Source organism: Lonchura striata, chromosome 14 (assembly GCF_046129695.1).
Source record: "Lonchura striata isolate bLonStr1 chromosome 14, bLonStr1.mat, whole genome shotgun sequence".
Lineage (NCBI taxonomy): Eukaryota > Metazoa > Chordata > Aves > Passeriformes > Estrildidae > Lonchura > Lonchura striata.
Genome location: NC_134616.1, coordinates 19,505,911 through 19,526,907, shown reverse-complemented (window position 1 = coordinate 19,526,907; position 20,997 = coordinate 19,505,911). Strand labels below are relative to the sequence as shown.

Below are 20,997 nucleotides of genomic sequence, written 5' to 3'. Positions count from 1 at the left end.
CATGACTTCCTAGTCCCACAGACCTCTTAGAAACATTTTCTTTCTCTTCAAGTCAACCTTTTCCTCTTATGCAGAGCTCTTCCTTTTGCCTCAAGGAGATTTTTATAGCCACTGTATCTGGTATTAGAGATCTGAAATGTCAGATCCAGCTACAACAGGGCACGGAATTAGTCCTGTCAGTCCATATCATAGACTTAGGAACTCCGATTGCTGTCACTGTCAGTCGTGCTAAAATTCATTAATATAGTTTATGAGTAACTCTTAGTTCAATTTAATTACCTCACACAAAACCAACTAGAAAAACCATGGCTTCAATCCAGAAAACAGAGTATTATCCATCAAAGTATAAAAGCACTCCTAATCTGATGCTGGGCAACCACTTATTCTCATGCCTTTATGGTATCAAAGGCTTCTGTCATTGAAAAGATATTTTCAATTATGATGTATTCCTATTATTTTAAAAAAGGCACCCCAAAGAAATATAAAATCCTCATTCAATTACATCCCCAACCTTTACAAGCCCACTGCTGCTTTGCAGGACTAAAAATTTCCTAGATGTTAAATAGGAATATCATTCCAAAGTAAAAATAATGTCAAGGATAAAACTTTGTTCTTGAAGAAAACTAGAATTTCACTTGGTATTTTAAAGACTTCATTGACAAAACCCACTATGGGAATCTACAAATGTTAAATTAAGATCAAGACCTTAAACAGTTTGTCATACAGATGAGCACATCAAAGCATTTCAAATAGGAAGACCCTGAGACTCGAAAAGCTGTCAAGAAAGCAGAAGTGAGAAGAAAGGCTAATGAAGTAACTGCAATGCCTGAAGAAATGCTTGGAATAGGTTTTCCTCTATGTTATCATTTTAGAGCACTAAAAATAAGGCTAAATTCATTTTATGAACCTGAATTTACTTCATCACATTCAATATTTTACTACATAGAGATGCATATTTCTATAAAGACCCATTCCCCGCTTTCTTAATCTCTATAACTGAACAATCTCTTTGCTGTTATTTCAAAGTTATTTGTCACTTTGGGAAATAGAGGAGAAAATATTGCATCCATTCCTGCACAGGTGCTGGAAGGTGTCACAGTCCTGGTGCAATCCCTAGGCAAGAGACAGGGGGGGGAATTAGTCCATTTACTGTGGGTAATTCATGCAAATTACTCTAAAACTGCAGAGCTGTGTAGTCCCATTTGTAGCTCCTCTATGAGCTCATAAATAAATAGATATAAGCTGTTAAACTACTACTTTAAAGTTTTCAAAATAATATTTTTTTGTAGACATCATTATTTTTAAAGAAAGTCCATTTTTATCTTGTAACACACCCTGTCTGCAGTCTGCATGCTAATTATTTCAGAGACACAAGGTTTGCATCCCACATGGAAATAGCTAAATCTTCAGTGAGAGTTGGAATTAATCCTTCTGACTTGGAAAAATCTATTCTCAATCTTGTCTCCTTGTATTCATTGCTGAGTTCTCCCCCAGCACAACCTGAATTTTAAGTGTACTTGCTGTGAGACTACTGGAAGATGATGTTTCCATTGCCTATTTTATTGAGTGTAATGCTCCCCAAAATATGATGGGTTTTGTTGTATGATTATTTGAAAGCTAAACTCGTAGGATAAAAGCTAAGCGAACAAAGCAATGCATTTCATTCATCACACACCATTTGGGAGCAGTGCTGGAGATGCATCTGAAAGTGCTCATTTGTAGATACATGTCTGACTGCAGCAGGGGCATGGCCATGGGCAGACCATGAAATGACCATGGGCTCCTGTCAGCAAAGGAAGCTGCAAACCCCCAGAGTCAAGCAGGAAACCTCCTGGAACCCAGAGAGCCTTGGCCACATTTCCTGCTGTGCAGGCTCAGGATCACCACCACAATTTCCTTGCTGGATTTACCAGCCTGTGGCCCCAGGAAGGAAACTTCCTGCACCCCAGAAGACAAATTTTCAAGGACCTAATCCAGTTTGCAGGTTCTGGAGCCTCACTCTCATTAGGATCAGAGAATGTGGTGATCACTTTTTAAGCTCATTTTATGTGGGAAAATAAATATTGTGCAGGATGAAGACAATTCCTTTGCCACCAATGGGAATTCATCATCACAGAGTTCTGCACAGCAGCTGCACAGACACCTCCCCACTACCATTTCCCTACAAGGTTTAATAGAGACACCCACACCTGTTTTCAGGGGCATATTGATAGATAACATACCCCTGACATCATCTTCCCTCTAGAGGAGCACGGGCAGTGCTCCCAGTTACCACAGACAGTATTTTTCATCTTAATGCTTAGCAAAGCATAAAGGAAACACACACCATCAGAAGCAAAATACAACCAAGAACAGTGTTGATGCCTCTTGGAAATTATAAGATAAGCTGCCTGCATGCTCATTATAACCCAGCTTCCATAATATATTAGAAATTTTCAAAACCAGAAAAGATGAATAATCAAGGAAATTTTAAAATGCCATTTACTGAGGAAATAGCATTATAAAACAATCTTTGCTGCTGCTACAAACTGACTTTAACCACAGAATTTATTAACCACTGATACATGTCAATTGCAGTTTTCCTCTCAAAACAAAGGAAATATTTTTGTGTTCACTCTATGCCCCTTAACTGGCTCACTAAGGTTCTGCCTAAAGCTAGGAATAAAAAGAATAACGGGATTCAAAATACAGTATAGTTTCTAAAGCTTAATAAAAGGAAAGTCACTGAGTGCAAGCCTGAGTAATTACTTATACTCAGAAGAAAATTACTCAGGCAGTTTCCCAGTTTAAAACACTCAGAGAAAACAAAAAGTTATGCTAGCGCTTGTTTATATAATTGAGCTGGTTTTGAGTGCATGACTAAATAAATAACTTCTTCAAACAAGAAAACAGGACCCATGCTGTATGCTTGCAGATACCACTCATTGTTTCACCTGCATTTTGCTGCATTTTTTACAGTAATATTTACTGTTAAATATTCCAAATTTTATTTTAAAATTATGTCTTTCACTAGATGTACCAAAAAGCTTTTCAGTTACTAGTTTGCAGAATTTCATTGAGGTTAACAATATCAAAGAAATCTCTCTCATGGTACCCTGAGGAAAAAAACTTAGTAAGAAGCCTCAGATAGGGAGTAAGAAAATTATTTGTTTAAAATTACACCATATTGCCATAGGTGAGAAATAGGTGAGTAAAACTTCTTGAGAAAAGACATAGGAATGTCACTTCGTCTTTTCATTAAAGTGGGAATTCTGTCATTAGACATATTGAATATTGCCTTTGGGAACAAGGCTCTGTACTGGTTAATAGCTCTGATCATTTCCCATAGGAGTTCAGTGTGTTCCTGGTCTGATTACCCCTACCCCAGGGAAGGACAACACCAACACAGCACAGATTTGAGATGGATCCAGGTATCCTGGCTGTGAGTCACAGTGTCTGTAACATTTAACCAGTTTCCAGGTATTTCTCCATGACTGACTTAGAGAATCAGACAGGTTTATTTGCAAAAAAACAGCAGCTCGTGGGGGCATTCTGGAGCCAGCATCATCTGCAGGGACTCAGCATTTCTTTAAACACACAACTTCTAATAATGACATGTCTCCCTGCTGCCAGGCATTGACAGAGCCACAGCTGGGAGTATATGGTATTTGTTCACAAGCAAGGGCCATCTCCAGCTGCACAGTTCTACTGCCTGGTCTCATGACAGAAAATTCTCTCAGTTTTCCCTTTCAGCCTTTCTGCTTTACTCCTTTGGTCAATTTTCTCTTTTCCCAGCCTCAACCAGCAAGGTGAATCAGGCACACCCTACTAGATGCATCTTACAATGCCAAAAAGGCACCCCAAAATGTTTGATCTCAGTGTTTGCCTGTCTCAGGAAAACCTCAGCTATCCCAGAGCCATAAAACAGCTCTGACCCTAAAAACCACTTGGATGCTACTATAAGGCTCATGCTTACTGCCCTCTGAGGGAATCCCATTCAGCCCTCTTTGGTTTGAGGGTTGGTTCAAACTGCAGATATGCAAGAATTGCCAAGCAGTTTGGGATCAAAGAGCCCCAAAAACTGTTTATAGTATAAACAGTCACTGCAGAGAAGCTGAGCGATAGCACCCATATATTTATAGTTTAAGGAGGAAATAAATCTTTCCTGCAAAGTAGAGCCTGGAGGAATTCTGCAGAACATGTCAAGCTCCACTGATGGAGATGCGGGCACAGATGAAGAAACTGATAAAACAAATAGCTGCAAAATGGATCTGAGGGTCCCATATACCCACATATGAAATACCACCCCTGCAAATGAAGCAGTTTATTATCTCCCAGAATGCTCAAGGAGGTCAAAATGCATGGAAACGTGATTTATTTTAAATCACAACAGCCAAAAGAGTTCTCACAGAAGGGAAATTATTCATGGTTTTAAGCATATCTACTCCAGTATTTGTGCTATTTTCAGGATCCCCTGTGTGCACAGTGAAAAATTAAATCATTTCCAAAGTCACTTTGCATGGTACTATATGTAAACCGGGCCAGTTCAGATGCCTTAACAAAATCTGCTCTTTAGTGCTCTGTATTACCTTTCGTCTCTGCTATGAATTTGGTAGGCTGGCACAGGAATGTCCCCCTTGATCTCAGATTTTGTTGTATTCCTACCTCCTTATTGCTATTTGTCTTACTACTACATTTTCTTTCACCAGCATGCTGTCAACTGCACACCTATACTCAACAACTCCCAAAACAAAGGAATTTTGAGTTACAGGTGAGGATGGAAAATGTCCTTTTGCAATCAGAGTCTCTCTCTCTCTCTGAAGTTTCTGTAACAGATTTATTCCCATACCGCGTTCTTCTCCTTTGGGGTGCTTATTAGCACGTTGGAAACAAGGTAATTTTGGGCAAGACTTACATAGGGGTAAGTTAATTGATTACATGGTGGCCAGAATATGTCTTGGAAGGTAGTGGAAAGTAGCCACCACATGGAACTTTGCAACATAACACTATTTTGCAATTGATGTTGTTTTGTAAGCATGAAGGAAAATGGGATGAGGTTCCATATATTGATTTATTTTTCTACTTGCTAGATAAGCCAGAATGGCAGGTTGAATGTGGATTGATGGTACTTAAGGCATCTACAAGTGATAAGTGTGAGATTTGTGTGAAAGAGAAATGTTGTTTAGAATGTCTTGAGAAAGAAAGAAAGTCTGAGTCGGAGGAACGACACAGATGTTGATTTACAGGTAGCCCCCACAAGACCAAGAGAACCTAACCCTATCCTGCCTGCCCCTACCCCTACTTCACCTGCTTCACCCAATCCTATTTTGTCTAGTCCTATTTCACTCACTCAAACCCTCTCTCCCTATCCTCCTCTTCCACCATCACCTGACCCCTCTTCCCCTGGAGATGATCTAAATTTAACTGTGATACATAGAAGGGGGAGGATGAAATTGGAGGAGATAGCAATAGTGGAGATGAAAGATGTCATGGAGTGACGTTATGGTGCTTGTATCCCCAATCATGTGTTCTGTTTATGATTGATATTATGTTCTGTGCTTTTAGAACTGACTCTGAAAGGGAAGATTGTTTTGTCTTGTTATCAGCTGGTTCACGTCCTCCCATGGTCTGTTGTCTAGAAGAGGCTGGTGCTGGCTGGCTTTGATTTGCTTGCTGGCTTTTGCTCACTTGCTTTGCTTGTTTGCTTCTGCTTTTGCCTTTGCCTTTGCTTGTTAGCTAGTTTAGCTAAGCAGTCCAATTTTTTCCCTGGACTGTTTTTGTTTCCTTTCCCTTTCCTGAATATCATTCCAACCTGCTCCGGACTGCGACCTGGGAAAACACTGAGAGGCTGTGCTTTGTGATCTGCAGCAGCCATCCCCAGTGCTGGAGAGCAATCCCCAGTGCCCAGACCCGTGCGATCATTCCCAAGAGAGATTTTCTGGATTTGTCATCTCTTCAGAGTGGTGAAAGAGTTTTTTGTCATCTGGTGTTGCTAATTGTTTTTTGGTGCTGGGGAGTGTTTTGTTTGTCAAATAAACAGGTTTTTTTCCACTTCTCTCCAAAAAAATTCTTCCCAAACCAGGTGGGTGGGGAGGGGCCATGAGGGTTTGTTTTCTGGGGGCTCCTTTCAGAGGATTTCTCCCAAATTTGCCCTAAACTAGGACAGAGGTTCACCAACCCCCATCAAGCTGAGTGCCACATTACCAGGTGACTCTTGATTATCAGGTCTATAAGAATTTATGTTGTGGGGTATTGCAAGAAAGATTATAAGGTCAGATCTGCAATGCTCCCATAAAGCAAAAAGCTCACAGAAATGTTCTTCAATAGTACTTGCTAGGATGCACAGTTCCAGAAACTTATCTCTTTGGACAAAATGCAGTGCAAGTTACAAAGGGAACATTCTCCAAGCCCTTCAAAACCTTTACAAACTATTTAATGATGCAACCTTATTAGGGTAATAGTAAAGATGCTTTTCTGTCAGGAAAATATCCCAAATTCTTGTTTAAAAATGTATGTTTATAAAAATACATGTCTACTCTAAAGAAAGTATTTTAAATAAATTTTGTTTTGATGATTAGAAAAAGAGGACAAAAGTAAGGCCAGGTTTCCCTCTTACTTAAGCTTGTGACTGGTCTTTTTGGTGTCCAAGTGTGTCATCTAACACCTGCTGTTCTCCTTCACATCTACCAGTCCTTGAGTGCCAACTTTACTCTTCAGGTGAAAAATCTGGATTAAAGAATCATATTCAGCCTAGAAGGAAAATTAAAAAGGCCAGTGCCAGGACTAGAAAGGGGTAAACAGAAGTCTTTCTCTCAATAACCTTACTAGTCTTGGTTTTGTCCCCATGGCAGTGGGAGCCCTCAGTGTATCATCTTCCAGTCATGCAATTCAATGAACACTTCGTGCCCTACACAGGCCTTAGCAGCTCAGTTCACCAGATGCACAACCCTGAGGCAGTAAAATGACTCTTACTTGGACAGCTTCCCATATTAGTATGCAACTTACTAATCAAATCCCATCCATGCTATTTTGATGTCTGTGTAAAATCACATTCCATGACTTCCACAATTGGGGAATGGAAGATTCTTTAATTAGACAATATAAAAATGAAAACATCTAGCCTTGGCCATAATCAAAAATTTGACTGATTAGCCCTTGAGAGAGCTCAGCTGGTCATGCCCTGCTTGCAGCAGGCTGTACCAGCGATCTCCAGAGGTCTTGTGTAAGCTACTTCACAAGTGCTTATGGTCCAAGAGCTTGGACTTTATTGATTCTGGCTTTAAATCCAAGTATGCTCTAAACTTGCTTGGGGTGAAGTTTCCCACTCCAGGTAGCAAAGCAGAGCTTTCCTACCTATACTCTATGCAGAGAGCTTTCCTCTCCTCACTGCAAAGCCAGCTCCTGTGCCAGCCCATCCAGTCTGACAGCACTACCTGCTTCCTGCCCTAGAGCTCAGAAGCTGGAGAGGTAAGATGACCACTTATTCCAAGTTTACAAATCATCAGAGCCTTGAGTGAGAAATGTGAGAAATGCCTGGCAGCTGCAATTTCCCACCAACTCACCAGACAAAAAAAAAAAAAAAAAAAAAAAAGTAATTTGAAATTTTACTTTTTCCGAAGTTGAAAAGAGAGAAAACAAAATATCATTGACACAGAAAAACAACAAAAAATTCCTCCTCCAGAACTAAAGCCACTAGCTCATAGCCCTCTCTCTCTGTGGTAAGTGAAAACTGCTGCTACAAAGATAAAACAGGATTTCTTTATGAGGATGCCAGTGACCTGTAAATATAATGGTGGCCTGTAAATATACTGGTTTTGCCTATAAATATACTGCTGGCTGATTACCACAATCCATCCTTCAAAATACCCGTTTCTATTGCAGCCTCCCAAATACAACTGGTAAAATTTATGTATCATGTACAAAATATTAAATGTATGATCATCTCATTAGATTCTTCATTAATAATTTGCCAGACATGTGACACAAAACTAGATGATGGTCTGGTGAAGCTGACAAGTGAAGACTCTGTGTGGCAGCACCTCCCTTTCCCAGCCTTGGCTATACAGATTCCTCCTGGGAACCCTTCCCAGACGCGCTGGAGACACAGCAACCCAGCTCAGGGCTGATCATTGGCAGCTGTATGAATGCCTGAGTGTGGCCTGCAGGGAAGTGAAAATATAAAGTTACATTTAAAAAACATCAACATTACCAGAGGCTAAGGGCACATATACAATTACCACAGCTCAGGTGATGTGTAAAACTAATCATGTACCTGAAACCTTATGTATTTACATTGCAGTAATGATACCCATCTGTCCAAAATCCCCTGGAATCAATGCAAACTCTGTATGCATTCAATGCCTTATGTTTCCTGCTACAGCCACATTGTTTACTTTGATTAATGATCACTTTGTGTACTATTAGCTGAGCAAGCAAAGAGTGATGCTGAGCATCTGAAACAAGACCAGGGAGATATTAAAGCCCTACAGCACAATCAAATTGCCTCACAGCTCCCTGCCCTCTCCTTTCCAGATCCTTTTTAACCAGCTATGAACTACAGGACTCATTTCCTAAGCACTATCCAAAAGGTCCCATCTTACTACTGAAATAAAAATATTTAGGGCTCTACTGGATTGTTATGAATAGCCTACTCCAGCTTTTCAATTTCTTTCAGGCTAGGAAGCTAGAAAGCAGTTAGCCAAAATGAACATTTAGTTTACTGAACAGAGTACTGTAGATAAATTGTCATCTATTGTTTGGAGAATCTCAAAAGAAAATGGGGGACTAAATGTTCCCATGGTACCAAGAAGAAATAGTCTAAAAAAAGGTATGCAATTCTAGTACTACCTACCTACCTATATTTAGTTTCATTCACAGGTATAATGGTTTGGCCTGATGATTCATGAAACCCTCATGGTCAGTGCCCCATAGTCCTTGCAATACATGGTGAGATTCTTATACTCTCAGTGAAAATTTTCAATGATCTTGTTGTCCCCTTTCAGTTTATTTAAATACCATATACAGTGGTTATTCCCTTCTTCTTTCCCAATACAAAGCTATCAGGAAGCATGTTTCTGTAGAAGAGTTTTCGTCATAAAGAAAAATTGTTTAAGAATATATGTTCCCTAAATCAGCAGATCAGATGAATGCAATGAATATTTACGAAACATGCCAGAAAGATCAGCAATCAGGCTTTTCTTCTAGAGGAAAAAATAATAATGCAATGGAAAAAACAATAACCCTTTAGTCAGAGCCAGGAGTGGACTTGCAGCTGTCCTTGGTCACAGTCTAGGCTTTTTCCACCCCTGCACATACTGGATGACTTTGCCCAATGAAGCTTTCTGATGGCTTGGAATTTTAGGCAAAATCCCCAACCATTTCTTACTACAGCATTTACAGATAAAAGAGGTTAGCTGCCCTTTTGCTACCAAGGGAAGAAGAGGCCTAGTAGGGTTCAAGCTTTTTCAACATCTATCAAGAAAAGCTGCCAAAATAATGTTGCAGATCACAGCAGCTCCCTGACTCCCACTATTGGCAGCATATGAAGTGCTGAGAAAAAACCAAAACAAACAAACCAAAACAAAGCAAACAAACCAAACACGTGAACAAAACCATTTGCAGAAGTTCTAGCAGTTCTCTGAAACACAGGGACTTGGCTGTGTGCGCTTCAAGATCTGATCTGGTCTCTATCATTCACCACAGGGGTTGGTTTCAGCAAGCAGATCTCCAGCAGCTCTCCCTGCTCCCCTTTTCCTGAGCATTCAGAGCTCTGAAGACACAGTGACAGAAGAGAGAGAGCCAAAAGTTGTCCAGAGACCAATGCAGAAGATTCCTGCATTGCATGCATCACTGCCTGCTGCTACAATGCAGAGACAAGGCATTCATAGCCATTTTCCAATCTCAGTCATTTGCTGCCATTGCAGGAGCCTGAAAGGTTGAGGTCACAAGCAAGTGCTTCCCAAAGCCACCTTTGAGATGAAAACACAGAGCCTGCATCTTTAATTTATAGCTACTTTGAATCAATTCTAAAAATCTCTCCATAAAAAAACCCCAACATTTTCATATTTCAGAGATAGATCTCAGCTTTTAAGGTATCAGGATGATTTGAAGGACTACCAAAATGCAGAGCCTACAGACATGTACTTTGTTCAGAACTGCTAAACCTGGCACATAGTTTGGACAAAAATAACCCTGTTTTAAAAAACTGCCAGAATATATGGATCAGAAATCTTTCTGGTTTTAGAAACCTAGCATTTTGTTAAGGTGAAGAACTCTCAATGTTCTATTTTAAGTTTCCAGAAAAGCAAGCTCTAGAATTCTTCATAAATATCATCCTTTTATTCACAAGGGAAGTATTCTCCTTTTATCCTCTTGTAATTCAGAAAGAGGAAGGCGTTTAGAACATTTCCCCGAAAATAGCATTTCCCTGGTTATCTAGATCAGAGGTCTGCCTACAAAAGTGATAATGAAATTGCAGAAATATTTCAGTAGAAGCTCAGCTCCAATAAATTACGTGACTACTTCAAATAGATGTTATGCATTAAACTAAAGTTCTCAATCTTATTTTAGCATAACAGCATATTCCTAGAATATTTTATCTCCTAGTTATATATTAAACTTCCAGTTTAAATCAAGATACAAAGGAAAATTATTGCAGGACATAGTTATTCTAGTACAAAGCAAAATGCAAAAGATAAACTTCCTAGAAAGCAAAATGCTGATAAGAAAGCTAAGAATAGGGGACATTTTGCTAATTTATTTTTAATCTGGGTATGATCTTTTTTTTGCTTTTATGTCCCTTGAGCCCCCTCACATGTAGATTGTTCTATATGCTCTTCCCATTCTGAGGCAAAAGTTTGGCCCTTGGGAAGGGGATGGGCGCTGATTTCTCCAGTTCACGTTGCAAACATGAGCAGATTTCAAGGGAAGGTGTTGCTAGTTCTCCTTCCAAAGAAGAAATTCTAGATATAAGGAGAAAATCCTCATGCACAGGATCAAACCTGAACAATTGCCTTTAAACCCCACTTTGAAAACGGTCTGAAAGGTTAGAGCGGCAGGGCAGTTCAAGCTGTGAAAATCTGTGACCAAAACATGAGTCAGGAGCGAACAGGGCAGATCCTAACAATTTCCAAATGCAAGAATGGAAAATACAAAGTCAAAAAACACTAAATGAAGTGAAAAAGAGAGTGTTTCCCAGTGAGCTTCACAAATCAGCATGCACCAGGGAGGTGATATTCCCATCCAGAGCATATGGAGGTGGCCTTGTTTTGAGAATTGTCATATTTCTTCTGGCAGTGGTCATACTACACAGGGCTCTGAGGTTTAATGCTTCCTATTTGCCATAAAGGCTTCAGCACTACCACCTACTGCCTTCCTTCCTCACAGAACAGCCCTATGAAACCTGATATCCCCTTTCCACCACCTCTTTTACACCACATATATTCATGGTCTGTGCATGCTTCTCAAAATTCACGGAAATATGCAAAAAAGTTGCATATTTCCAAAACTTTGGAAATATGCAACTTAAGGCATACATTGAGAGCTTTTAAAAATAATATAATTAAATCTAAACACCAGAGAAAATTTAAGGTCACAAAGCTTAAGTAGGAATTAGCAATGAATATTTTTTTACCAAATTTAACTTTTTTCACCCTGCTTGCAAAATATGTAGGAGTAGAATAAAAAGCATTACTTACTAATTTCTACACAAAATATTTGATACAATGGCATTTTCAAACCTTAGGTGAAAATATGCTGCATACAAGCTTTTAAGCATGCATTCCTGTCATGATTTTGTTACCAATGAAATGCAATACCAATCAGTACAACACAGGACTACTTCCCAAATATAATTAAATGATTATATGTTGAAATCATAGTCACAAAATATGACTATTGGGAATTAAGTTGATTTTACATAAATGTGCCTGCTAAAAAAATACATATCTCTAGGCAGCGAATTTTAAAAGTTTTTCCTTTAATATTCCTAAAGAAATGGCAGTACTTTAGACACGTATTGTCAATATACATATCAAAAGCCTGTGCTTGCTGAGTGCTTGAGAGTAATAGTTTTCAATACAGACAGATTATAATTACCAGACTGCTGATTTGCTTCATCTAGCAAAAGTCAGTGGGAAAAGACACAGTTCTGCTTCCAGGGTTTCCCTCTGGGGAGCATGGACAGTTCACTTTTGTTCAGCTTCTGGAGGCTCTGGCAGGGTTCCCCCACTGCCTTCAGATGGGGAAACACAGATACCCCTTTTCCATGGCTCCTGGACAGGCACAGCCAAGGAAATCCTGCTGTATGTGAACTGGAAAGCTCAGAATTTACACAGGTTATGGTGTCTGTGGGTGAGATTCAGACAATCATTGCCCTTAAAACTGACCAGGGAAGAGAGGTGGACAAGAGCTCCTCATGGCATCAGACAGCTCCTCATGGCATCATGCTCAACACATCCCACCTTCCCTCCGCTGTCATCCTCTAAGCTAACAAAGTCAGTGGATAAAACTTATTCAAGGCCTGTGAATTGGGGTTCCTTAAACAAGTTTTCTAAGCAATTCCAAATCATGGAAGTTTTTTTTTAAAAATAGGGTTCAATCTGGTTCAGACCAAATTCCAAAAAAAAAAAAAAAAAAAGAAAGAAATCAGACAGGGGAACAAGTGAAACCACGCCAAAACCAAAATCCAAACAAAAAACCATAACGCACAATCCTGCTATTTGGCCTACTTCATACTTATGCTTAAATTTAGTATCTAAGAAATTCATACTCGACCCACATTTAAACTATGCCAGTATTTTTAACAGCTCTTCTTTGCATAAGCAACAATGTTCAGTTGTTTGAAAGACACTTGGAGCTCAAGATGCATTTGCTGGGTTTTGTTCATAGTAAGTTTATTTAGCTTGGTGCACAGCACTGGGCCTCTCCCAATATAAGAGCATGAGAACAGCCAAGAACAATATTTCTGTTCTCTGTCAGCACCCTGTGAGCTCCCAAGCAGCAGCACATATCCCCTTGACAAGATTTGTCATTCTGAGCTGGAAATTTTGGAAATGACCCTCATCATGCTTTATGGCTACATTAAAACAAACATTCTGAAGACATAAACCCACAATTGTCCGTCTCTTCAAGTGAACACTCAAAGCAGAAGAATTGCATGGATGCTGGCTCAGAGTTCTGTTCCAGAATGCTGACCTTCACTTACAATGGCCAAACTAAAACCATGACATCATTATGTATGTGAAAATGCTCACTTATTTTCAAGGTTCTAAATAGCCCTATAACTATCATATTTTTGATAAGGTTTCAGAAAAATAATCAAAACCTTTCTCTCCTCTGGCACCACGGAATGCAGTTTCTCCTCCTAAAACATCAACATGCTTTTGCTTTTTCCTTTGTCAAAATGCTGGTCATAAAGAAACTCCTGAGCATTAGCTCAGAGAAACTCTCTAAAATTCATTTATTTTGTCACAAAAAAAAAAAAAAGAAAAAAAAAAAAGAAAAAAAAAAAAAAAAAAGGAACAATTGTAAACCTCTCACCCTTTTCCAAAGCAATAACTGAATTAGAACTTCAGGCTTCAGGCCTTTGAAGTATTCTAATTTGCCCAGAGCATTTCTGATTCCCTGTGCCCCAGTGCAGTGACATGGATGGCACATGTGGATCTGATCATGGCAGGAATCCTGCTGCAGACTGCCTATCCTGAAGAATAAAACACTTCAACTTTCTCCATCCAGACCTCTAGAAACTTCTTCACTATTCTTGTTAGCTTCACCATCACACCTTGGCTGTTGTAAACACTTTAATTTGATGTGGTCTGACATTACTTTGTGCTTTGTTCTGCTCTGACTTGCTACAAAAGATTTAGAAGGGTGTCTGATAAAGCATTAATATATTTATCTGTTTTTATGCAAAGAGAAACAGCAAATTTCCTTTTTCATGCACTGGAATTAAAGTCAACGTGATCATAAGAATATGTAAGCATAGTAAAATCTCTGATGAATAATTCAGGCTCTCAGGAGTGAAACACTGAAGGAGACAGTTTCAGATGACTGCATTGACAGGCTCTGATGTCCAATATGTTCAGTGCAATAGAGAATGAGTTGCAAAGCCCATGAATGTAATTTTTCTAGTTCATTTACTTCTCAGTAATAATAAATTGCATCATGTTTTCATTTAAATTCCATATTGGAGAGACTGGAACACTCATGCTAGAAATGAAAAGTGCATCACAATGACGTCAATACCCAGATGCAGGAATGAGTCAGTCGTGTGCTTCTAACTGAGACAGCATTTAGAGGAGTTAAGAAAAAAAATCCCAATATGACCACAATATTTACAATAAGAAGTCACATGTGAGTTAATACCACATCTGAGTTTTCTCCTCTGCTGGCAAGTTCAGGTTGGTATTATATGGTTTCTCTAATGTCTTTAAGGTATGTGCAGGGTTCTGGCCAGGCTGCCCACCCATCTGTAAACTCCAGTAAATAACTCCTGAATTTGTTTACATGCAGCCTTTTATCTCCCCCAGGCTAAGATTACATAAAGTCAAAACAGCTCGCCTGGATCTCAAAGATTTGAAGTGTTGGCCCACTGACTGATTTTACAGAGACCAAGGTGAAAGCATTACAAACACAAACAGCAAAGCATTCATGTTAAGTTGTTTTTTTTTTTGTGCCAAACAACCATTAAAAGTTTTCCTCCCTCCCACAAGATGCTCAGTAGTCAAGCTCATGGAATCAAAGCATCATTTTAAATAATTCATAATTTATATAATCACGCAGAGGTCTACTGAGCACAATTAACCTCCACTGCTGAATCTCTCAGAAAAAAAAAAAAAAAAAAAAAAACACCAAAACTTTCACTATTGCACTTCTAATTAGTAAATAGCAGATTTCTCTAATTGCTAGAGAAACAAAGCTCACCTGTCACAGCAACAACCCTACAGGTTGGCAGCACAAGTGAAAGCAGGCAGCACAACAGCACTGAACAGACCTGAAAGAGCTGCTTTCAGAAAGTGGACACATCACACATCCATTTATCACCTGTGACAAAGCTGCTCCTCAGATGGGGACAGCTCACAAGCTGCTGAGAACTCAGACCTGTCAGCTCCCTCGTTTTCCTTCTTGGCCTTTCCCTGCAATAACAAAGCAGAACTATAAAACGAGGGGCGTTGACCAACTGCCTCCAGTGCTCCCCAGTGGTTGCTCAGGCAGAATAAACCTGTTCCCTCTGCAGATCCAGTCAGAGATTGCCACTGGGCTGCCCAGGACCCGAGGACCATCAGGCACTTTATTGGGATGGTGTTCCCAATATTCCCATTGCTATGGTTGCATCATAGCAAATAACCCTTTTTAAGGAGAAAATCAAGCTCCTTGCCCCCTTCTTAGCGCTGTGAACTTCTCCCAGTCAACCCAGACTCATTCTGGTAACTTCTGACACACAGGAGCATTTTTCTGCATGCAAACTCTGAGGCTGAGTTGGCTGGCAACATGAGAGCTGGTTTGCAAAGTTCCAGCTCTCCTTTGGCTCTAAGTCTAATGCAAGCAGAAAATGTGTCACAAATCCCAAAGCTGAAGCACAGACCAGTGGTTTAGAGAGTGGTGCAAGATGGAAGTCTGTACTGACTGGATTTTTAAAGGCTTTTTGCCAATCAATGCAATATTAAGAGGTAGACATTTGCAGCTGAAAGCCCTGGAAGGATCTAAAGGTCTGGCTTGGCAACTGTCCACATCAGTGCCCCATGAGAAATATTTTTAACTTAGCTTTTCATGCACAGAGCTGTCTTTCCAACACTGCAAAATTAAACTGCATCACAGCTGTAGGATAAAACTAATTAATGTTTTGACCATAAAGCCATAACTTTGACAAAGATATAAGATTTAAAATTACCTTTTGTATGATTTCAACAGAAGCTTATTATCAAAATGTCAGGTGCAATCAATAAAATTACTTTTTGGTATAACCCAGTATACATTATTTATTTGCACTGATGTTCCATAATTGTAACTAATATAAAACGCCTCCTCAAATTCACATTCTGACTAGTTCATCAGAGATAATAAATCTATACACAGCTTCCACCCTGTTAGGTATTTAGCATATTTTTAAAAGTAGTTCCATGATCCTTAAACAAGCCAGTGAATCACAGTCCTTCATATGGATTCTTACTTGTTTCCTGTGTTTAGATAGATAGGTAGATAGATAGATAGATAGATAGATAGATAGATAGATAGATAGATAGATAGATAGATAGATATTTACATACACACAGAGAATTGACCAATGCTTTCTATCTGCCCATTAAAATGTTTTCCAAATTTAAAAACTTCACACCAGGTGAAATGCTCGAATATTTGACAAGTGCCAGAAAATAAGCCAGTTTCTACTTCCTTTCAGATGGTGTAGTTTATTTTATTGGATTACAGTTATTAGGAGCTGGGGGAGGGAAGTGGGCAGCAGCAGGGGGATGAGGTTTCGTTGCTCAGCTGACAATGTAACTTACTCATTTTGGCATGTACTTCAATGCCTATTTTTACCCATGGCTCCACTCTCTCCAAGATGTGCTTGCACCCACACACCACTTGTGCACTGTACAAGTCACACTCCTTATGTAACAGTTTTGGATTGGGTGCCCAGGCTGGTGCCAGAGCATGTGGAAGGGGGAACAGGCTGGCAGAAAGGAGCCAGCTGGAGGCTGGGACATGGGGCAGGAGGAGCAGGTTGAGAGGCTCCCAGCTGGTGGGCTGCTTGTGGTTTTGGAGATCCTCAACAAAAGCAAGGATGAAAAGAATAAGCATGCCCAACACAACCTTGAGAGCACAGATCAAAACCAGCCAGTCTGGTAGGCAAGGATTTACAGCATGAAAATCTCTTTCACTTCATTTGAAATGGCCAGTGGAAATTTTCAAATTTTTTTTCTCCTTTTTTTTAATCCCTCTGTGACAACACCATACCATGGTGTAAGTAATATATTGCTATTCTTCTATACTTTGGAACCACTGACTTTTGCTCCCTACACATAAGTTTAAAATTAAAGGGAATCTCTTCTTTTCCCTATCATTTAAAAGCTATAATTACAAAGCAGATATTTCAAACTTCAGTCAGTCACATGTCTTGTTCCCTCATATTATCTAAAAAAAGATCAGTTTAGAAGAGAAATGGAAACTGAAGTCAAGCCAGTCAATGAAGGATTTTGGCAAAACTATATGCTGCTATTTGCTCATGTGAAAATCCTAACAGGAAGTTAAAACTAGCTTAACAAACCATTTTGCATTGTGAAACTATGTTCTTGAGTATATGTATATATTTCATATAACCACTTAAAATTTATTTTTCCTTTCTTGTACATTGATTAACAAACACAATTACATCTCTTTTTAGAAATTTTCATCAATTACAGTCTAGAGATATTAAACAGTTCATACAAGAATTACAAAATATTAAAATTACCTGTATTTGTCCTGATGCATTACTGATATAAGAAATGGGAAGGGGGTGGGAGGGAAACCTGTATACCAGTATAGAAAAATACAGAAATATGTTAACCACCAGACTTACATATCTTATAAAAGTACAGAGAGCAGTAGAACTGAAAAAACTCAGGACCTCAAAGGCTGTAAGCTGACTCTTAACCCTGTTCCCTTGCCCTGCTGTCTGCTCAGCAGCTCAACATCAACTTCTTTGCTCAAGTCCATTACACGACTTCTAAAGGATTTGTACAGAGACAATGAGATGTGTTGTCCACAATTACTTTGCAAATTACTGCCAAATAGATTTAGCACTGAATGCATTTCAGAGGAAGGTCAGTTAAAATAAAAATCACCTCCCTGGTGCATGCTAAAATATTATGATTAAATTATATAATAATTGAGATAACAAGTACAACAAACAAGCTTTCAAGACTCTCCAGAAGGAAACCAGGAGGCTTTGCTGTGCTGTCTAGGGAGACAAATACATAAAATAGCTAATAATAGTAAAGCAGAGTCATTGACTTATTCAAACGATATAGTGGTTTTCCTTCCTCCAGAGATTAAAATTATACAACAAAAATAAGATACTGACAGACTAATTCCATCATCATCATCATTATTATTAGCCTGTACAATTTATGCAAATGTTAACAAGGGTTGTCAAGACAGTTCAATTATAAAGCATATGCAGCAGACAGATTGGTTCAGTTTACCATCTGAATTTACATTTTAGCTAAACAGAACAGTTTAAATATTAATTAAAATATACAAATGGATTTTCATAAACTGGCCTTTCCCCCCTATAGATCTACAGAGTTATTTCAGCAGATTTCTTTCTAAAAAGACATGAGATGGGTGATAGGAAAGTGAATGAGCCTGGCAAAGTAAATCTTCCTCTTCATGCTCTGCTTTTCCCTGGGCCATGGACAGACTATGAACATGGCAGGACTCTAGAAACAAACCACAGCCCAGTGGGAGCCTGTAGACTACAAAAATATATAATTTTTGTAGTTCTTTACTTAATCTCAACAACTATAAATTGAAACAATGTCTGGGTTTATGAAGCCCTGTGGTGCAGTACCAATATCCTCCAGGTCTTTTTTCTATTTCTGAAGAAATCACGATATCTTCTATAGAGTCTGGACACAATTTTCTCAATGTAAGCTCTAATTAGACACCAATATTGTTGTTTCCAGAAAAGACACCTGTTGTTGACAAAGCAACACTGTGGATCTGGAACAATTTAATATATTATTTAAATAGAATTTTAGTTCTAGATAAGTTTATATTTATCTACTTAAGTCCTTAAGATACAAACTTAAGTCCAGTACTATGGATGTAGAAAATCTGTCTGCCTCGGGCAAACAGAAATGCTGAAATGTTTTGTCATTTGTCCTAGATTGCAAGGCGTGTTCTATTCGCCATCTGTTAGAGGTGTGGCAGTTGTCTTCTGTTAAGTGGGCAGTTTTCCTTATCTCTTCCACAAACCAATCCTCTCTCACGGGAGACATCTGCTGATAATGGGCCACTGAATGTCACTGCATGACTGATAAGAACTAGAACATCCCACTGTGAGATGCTCCGCCCAGAGGGAGGAGCCATGCATTCCTACCTGGATATAATCTGAGTTTTTGGGAAAGCAGATGGAGCTTTTCCACTAGATTCCCAGAGGAACAACTGGATCTTTAGACTAGACCTTCAGAGGAAGACTACACCCTTATACCGGACCACTGCTCCAACAGAACCACATCTGCCACTCCAGGAGGACTGCAGCCACTCCAATTTGGACTGCTACCAACACACTGGCCAAAGGGGTGTCAGGTAGTGTTCGGACTCTGTCAGTGGTTTTTCTTTTGTATTATTGCATGGATTTTGGGGGTTTCTCCCCTTTCCCTAATAAATTGTATTTCTGACTTGGAGTCTCTCCCTGGTTTTGCTTTCAAACCAGAACATTATTTCATTAGAACTCCCTTGGAAGAAGATTCATTTTCCCTGCATACATAAAGCATACTGTAAGACTGGAAGGTAGGCTGTGAAAAGAACAAAATATTACCTCAAAATTAAATCAATTACTTCAGCATTGTTGATTATGATGGCATGGAAAGACAACATTCATTCAGCCAGAAGAAAAGATTTATTGGAAGGGAAGTAACCAACTAACTGTGGCAACACTCAAAATGGAAACACACCAAAAAAATGCAATGTATTTTCGTGGTGCCTTAGGAAATCAAGAGATATCTGCTCGAGTTGTGCTTCGGGACCTGTGACATCTATTGGCACATTCCCCAAGGAATCCTCTGCAGCAGCACAATGTTACAGTCATGTGCAATTGCTGCACTGAAGTTTCTTTTTTCCATAATGTGACTACAGCTGTTTTCCTACCATTCATTGCAAGGCTTCATAGTGTGAATGACATCACAGTACTAAATCTTTCTTCTTACTCTAACTGCACAAAGGAATAAAATTAGGATTATGCATGGTGGCACATACACACTCTCCATCTACAGGTAATAAAAGCAACAAATCCAGTAAATTGACATCATTGTTTTGCCATGCAAAAATGAAACACATCATCACCTCCCTAAAAAACAAACCTATTAAGTCTTGAAAGTCAGTGCTGTATTTATATAAAAAGTGATCTAAGTATTAATCTTCACAGACAGCATGAATTTGAGATAAAGGATTATGAATTTCAATGGTTATGCTACTGATGCTTAGTAGTAGTTTAAAAGTATTCTGTATGTTTGCTGAATGCTTTTACATCATTACAAAACAAGTGTTGTATTACAGCTTATTACTGTATCCTGAGCTTAAACTGTACTTTTCACACAGTTGCCCCACTCCAAATATTCGTTTAGCTGGCTTTTTAGCAACAACCAGAGTGAGGGAAAAAAGTACAAATTAACAAGAAATGTCCTACTGTGCATTTCAGACAGATGAAGGGAAAAGTGATCTTAAATAAGATTTCTGACCTGTTGGAAAACAAAGATTATTCATACATTGATGTCCAGTGTGGGGCTGGGACCATATCACGGGCATGGAGATCCAGGCAAGCAGTGAGAATTGAATGGAACTGAAAATAGCAGCAGAGAAATCAAAATCAATGGTTAGTGGGGGGGGGGGGGAAATACCAAACAAGAAAACAATCCACAGAGAGCACACAGGATAAGAGGAAAGACTTTGAAAACATAATTTAGGAGGGCACAAGAAGCACAGAGAAACCCTTTTTAGGGTAAGGAAGGCCATGCACAAGACTCCCCTGACAGTGAACTTTGGTCATGGAGATACCTACAGTGATTTTATAGTATATAATTCAGATGGGAAAGATAAACACAGTTGGAAAAAAGCCAAAAGAAATCACCAAACTCAAGGTGTTGATCTGGAAAAAGCACAAAAAGCATATATTAAATGTTCTGCTCTCACCACTGAGCCAGGACAGTTCAGTTTGGTGACTACAAAAGCACAGACATTGTAAAAGCATAAGAGAGATTCTGAACTTGAGCTTTGCTTTCCTCCAGAATGCAAAGTTTTCCTAGGACAACAGATGCT

The 20,997-nt window shown here is 39.1% G+C and overlaps 1 protein-coding gene across 5 annotated transcripts in view; it reads right to left on the bottom strand.

The window, feature by feature from the left end:
- HTR2C (5-hydroxytryptamine receptor 2C) overlaps window positions 1-20,997 on the bottom strand; it is a 240,410-nt gene that overhangs the window by 109,476 nt on the left and 109,937 nt on the right. For 2 of the 5 annotated variants that reach the window (XM_031504838.2, XM_031504839.2), the window contains exon 2: window positions 15,022-15,113. The exons of 2 other annotated variants lie outside the window; for them this stretch is intronic. The gene's annotated coding sequence lies outside the window, so the exon portion shown is untranslated. Of the gene's footprint in view, window positions 1-15,021; window positions 15,114-20,420; window positions 20,522-20,997 lie in introns of all 5 variants that reach the window. One more of the 5 variants, XM_031504840.2, reaches the window with a different exon arrangement.